The sequence below is a fragment of the Colobus angolensis genome, unplaced genomic scaffold, assembly GCF_000951035.1.
Source record: "Colobus angolensis palliatus isolate OR3802 unplaced genomic scaffold, Cang.pa_1.0 Scaffold211, whole genome shotgun sequence".
NCBI classification, from domain to species: Eukaryota; Metazoa; Chordata; class Mammalia; order Primates; family Cercopithecidae; genus Colobus; species Colobus angolensis.
The window spans coordinates 876,736-882,117 of NW_012115278.1; positions in this window are offsets into that span (position 1 = coordinate 876,736).

The following is a 5,382-nucleotide window of genomic DNA, read 5'->3' on the forward strand; positions in this document are numbered from 1 at the left end:
AAAAAAAAAAAAAAAAAAAAAAAAATCACTGATTTTGAGGATTAATTGTGGATCTCTGCCTTTTATGAAAAGGCTAAGCCTCTCACTGAGATGTTACATGAAACATCACTAGAACTTTTTATTGAAGTCAAAATAAGGCTGAAGAAGTCTTTTATGCCCTTAAAATGGCGGCTATTTCTTCACTTGTATTACTTTTTTAACCTTGTTAAAAAAGCGGTTCTACCTTTTCTGTCTTGAGATTAAGGGTTACTCCAAAATTAGGCCTTGACTATAGGCACATTGCTTACTTTCCTGGGTTCTTGTGTTTTGTTTCTCTGGAAATGCCATGATATTTACAAAGTAGAGTAGCAACCACTCCCCTGATTGAAAAGGCTCATTCAGTCCTTGACTCTGGGAAATTTAACTTACTTACAGGTACTTCATGTCGTTACTGCTATTTTACAAGTTCATAAGACACAGTACTTGTCAGTGTGCTGTCAAGTGAGCTAAGAACAAGTCTTGCTGTCTAATCCTGATGCTATTCTAGGCAGGTGTAACCTTTTGACAGCTACTCTGTGGCCAGATCTTGACAGAGTAAGTTGAACATGACTGTCTCGGAGTCACTGAGGATGACGCTGGAGCATGGTCTGGTTTATCTAATATTCCTATTCCCAATGCTGACTGAATATTCGTCAATATATTCTGTGTGAAAGACCCACAAGGGAATGTAAAAGCATCTTCTATGGTAATCAACCCTCATGAAGCGTAGAGGCTTCTGTTTTTCAAAACATAAAATCAGCCCAAGTGGCAGAATTGTAGTTATTATACCAGCTGTTAAATTAGCCACTAGTTGTAAAGCATATACCTATACTGATATTAACTATATGTCTGTGGTCTGTTATGTGACTAGCCAACTTTGGAAGAATAGATGCTAATATCAATAGGAACTAAAATGTTACATGAGAAACTAATTTCTGATTTAATAGAGTCATTCAAACTTCTCTAACAGATTTATGTAATTGATTGTAAAGCTCACACTGGAAAACAAGATTAACTCTTTAAAAAGAAATTAATTTGCAGACCTAGCTGGGAAGGGCTTCTAAGGTTTAAACTGGGGAAATCAAACCCCTATCACTTCTATCGAAAACCTCCTATTCATAATTTCAGAAATAGCCAACTCTGTAAGAATTAGAAAATTAGGCATGAAGGAGAGCTAAGATGAACTAAGATGAACGCCATAGGAAAATGAGAATTACATAATGAAATCTTTCCTTTATTCCAATTGTTATATGATTGAGTGGCTTTTTCATACCACCACCAAGTTCATTCAAGCAAAAGGAATATACTGACAACTTGAAATCTCTGTAATAAGATCATGTAATTCAGGAAGTAATATGAAGATATGCTTTTTGTCAGAAAAATTCTTGACTTACCTAAGATAAGTCAAGAAAGCCTGCTGAGGCCAATGATACCTAGGATCTCCTGGCACAAGAACTTCATAGAACTTCCACTTTTAGAAGATATTCAGTATTCTTACCAGTGTTGTGTATTGGTGTCTGGAGAGGCTAAAGCAGATGCTCAGTGATCAAGCTCTTACTGAATCATATCATCTCAGCCACTGGAATTCCTGAATATCTGGAATCCAGTAGGGGAAGTCATTCTATGTGTATGGGAATTTGGGAGCTTTGTAATGCTCTACAAATACCAATAACCTACCTACCTGTTATCCCCAGTCTTCTGAACAAGTGGAATGAATGAACCACATGCCCTAAAGAATTATTTAGCTAAAGTATGTAAAACTTTACCATCCGTTTCATTTAAAATAAGATTAAATCCCTCTAGCAAGCATAACATTTCTCCCTTTGAGTCTGGAAGGTCTACGAATCTTGGGCTTAAGCCTAACCCATTCTCTGATACAATGGAAAACCCTCATGACCATACATGATACTTAAAGAGTTTGTGGGTTTCCCTGGGGCTCACCTTGCCAACATGTGGCCAGATGCTGAAAAAGCCCCCCCGGGAATGTGTCATTGATATTGACCAGGAGGCTCAGTCTATATCAAAGTGTTCTGATGGCAGACTGTGATCACACTGGACAGAACCCTATCAAGTGTGGTTGAGGATTCATAGTGCTATCAAGATGAAGGAGAAACCCAAGTGGGTACGTGCTTCACATGTGAGACCAATATCCACCATTGAATGGGCCTTAAGGATAAATTCTCTAGATAGTAACCTCGAATAATACGGAAGCAGAAGAGAAAAACTTATCTGACAGCAGGAGAGATAGACTGTTTTGTTATTAATACTTTCTTCTTAATTATTTTGAGCATTACAATTTTGATACTTAGTTTGTATCAATTGAACATAAAGCTTAGTATCTCAACCTCAAGGAATTTTGTGGTAATTTAAAATTGTCCTGAATATGAGATGAGGACTCAATAAACCCCTTTCTTTGTCATAATACTTCAAACTCACCAACTGGATGATTTAAATTTAGAAGAAATGAAAAATTTCACATCTTCCCACTGATTAGCCAATATTACTGAAAAAAAATCTTAAATCTCATCACCCTTTGTGTTATTGAAGATACTGATGAGAAGAAATATTTAACTAATTGAACATAATTATATTCAAATTGAAAGTCCCTGAAGGTTATCACAAAGCTCTAACAACTCTGTATCTTTTCTTGTTTGTTTGCTTTTGAGCAGAAAACTCTTGTTGCCCAGACTAGAATGCAATGGCGCTATCTCGGCTCACCACAACCTCCACCTCCCAGGTTCAAGTGATTCTCCTGCCTCAGTCTCCCAAGTAGCTGGGATTACAGGCATGTACCACCATGCCTGGCTAATTTTGTGTTTTTCGTAGAGACGGGGTTTCTCCATGTTAGTCAGGATGGTCTCGAACTCCCAACCTCAGGTGATCCACCCGCCTCAGACTCCCAAAGTGTTGGGATTACAGGTGTGAGCCACCATGCCTGGCCTGGCCCAACTCTATGTCTTAAATAGCCATGGGGGTCCAATTTAATAAAGCTTAAATAGATGCACAGATGGGGAGGAAATATCCCAGCCCAAATGATGAAGGTTAGTTTCTTCAAAACCCCCAAAACATATCATCCCCTAAAAATGAGCTTACCCTGTCTAGAACCTGGCAGTCTCTAGTCCCCATACTTATGAACTCAAGGATAATTAAATGGTCTGTATCATTTAATATTACAATAGCTAATGTGAGTAAATGGAATTCTACTTGTACATGATAGGCTTTACCACTATGAAATGTTTTTACACAAGGACTAAAATGGCACTATGATCAAACTAAAATAGATTTCTTTTTTTTAATAGCTGGGGTCTGGCTTTGTTGCCTACACTGGAGTGCAGTAGCACAATCACAGCTCTGTATTGCCTATAACTCCTGGGCTCAAGGGATTCTCCTGTCTCAGCTTCCTGAGTAGCTGGGATTACAGGGACATGCCACCATGCCTGCCTTATTTTTTTCTTTCTTTTTTTTTTTTTTTTTTTTTTTTTTTGTAGCGTCAGGGTCTTGCTCAGGCTGGTTTCAAACTTCTGGCCTCAAATTATCCTGCTGCCTCAGCCTTCTGAAGCACTGGGTTTGTGAGCCACCATACCTGGCCAGAGATTATTAAATATAGTATTGGGGGAATAAAAATTAGGACTACAATTGTAAACTCTTCTGATGTAGATACAATTACTGATAAACTTAGTGCTTTGGACAATTTGCAGAAAGATGCACACATGATAGAATCAAAATCTAAACAAGATATGAAAATAAAGAAAAACAAAAATGGAATTGGGAAAGCATTTGGAATTGGACATCTGGTAATAAAATCCTATTGCAAAAAAATATATAGTGAAGAATCTTCAGAAACTTTCACTTGCATGAGTACCACTGGTTATTTAACAACTGCAGTGTATACTTGCTGGTACTGAAATACAAGATTATACCTACTCAGGCAAACAATTAGGTATTGACATACTACTGTCTATGTAGAGATTAAATGATGGTGTAAAAAGATTGATCATATTATAGGTAAGAGAGCTGAAATTTGGCATTGCAGATTGAAATTTATGAAAACTGAAATAAACGAATTTCACTAAAGTACATTTTCTTATTTACATAGTTTATAATGTATTATATAATTCATGAATCTTCAAAAGGAACATATTAAGCTATTCAATAAAAATTTACATTACAGCTTTAGGCCACTGAGCCCCATCTGTTGATTATGTACTTGGTATAAATTGGGGGGGAAAAAAACAAAACGAGAGTGAAAACTAAGCCTCAAAGTATAAAGCATGTAGCAAAACAGACTACTAAAATTATTCTCAATTTCTAACCCCGTTATATACGGAGAATTCTTATGTGGAGGTAATAAAGAATCTGTTCAAATATGCATTAGTGGTATGACAGTTTCAAATAGCCCACTGAACTAGGAAATACTACCAAGGAGGTCAGGTATACTGATTTGGTCAACCTGGATATTGACATGAGATGTTCTTATGGAGTGACAGCTCCACTTGATGCTATCCTATCACAGAATATTACTACCTGATGTTGATATCATTAACAATTGAATACAGAAAGTAAGGTCTCTCTACAAGACAAGACCAACATCTCTGTAATATAAATGGGACTCTGAGTGTAATAGATTTAGGGTTTCTGAAATAATTTTGAAAGTTAAGGATCAAAAGTTTGAAAGTTAAGGTGTAAAGTTAATTACACCTGTAATCCCAGCACTTTGGGAGGCTGAGGTGGCTGGATCACGAGGTCAAGAGATTGAGACCATCCTAGCCAACATGGTGAAACCCCATATCTACTAAAAATACAAAAAAAATCAGCTGGATATGGTGGCACGCACCTGTAATCCCCGCTACTTGGGAGGCTGAGGCAGGAGAACCACTTGAACTGGGGAGGCAGAGGCTGCAGTGAGCCAAGATCGTGCCACTCAAAAAAAAAAAATAAAATAAGAAAAAGAAAAAGAAAATTAAGGATCCTACCAACAAAATTGGAGTATGAGACTGAGGAAATTCAATTCCAGCTAAACCCAGAATTGATTATGTTGATGAACACATGAATTTCATGTGTGTGAAAACATGTGAACTCCTCGTTGCCAGTCTAATGAGAGTGAAAGCAAAAAACACATAGAAGATGTAGGGAAATGACAATACAGAGTGGGCTCATAACTGCATTCTAGATACTGGGATTGCTTTCTATTAAGGTATATAATTTTAGATCCTTGAGGAATCGCCACACTGTCTTCCACAATGGTTGAACTAGTTTACAATCCCACCAACAGTATAAAAGTGTTCCTATTTCTCCACATCCTCTCCAGCACCTGTTGTTTCCTGACTTTTTAATGATTGCCATTCTAACTGGTGTGAGATGGTA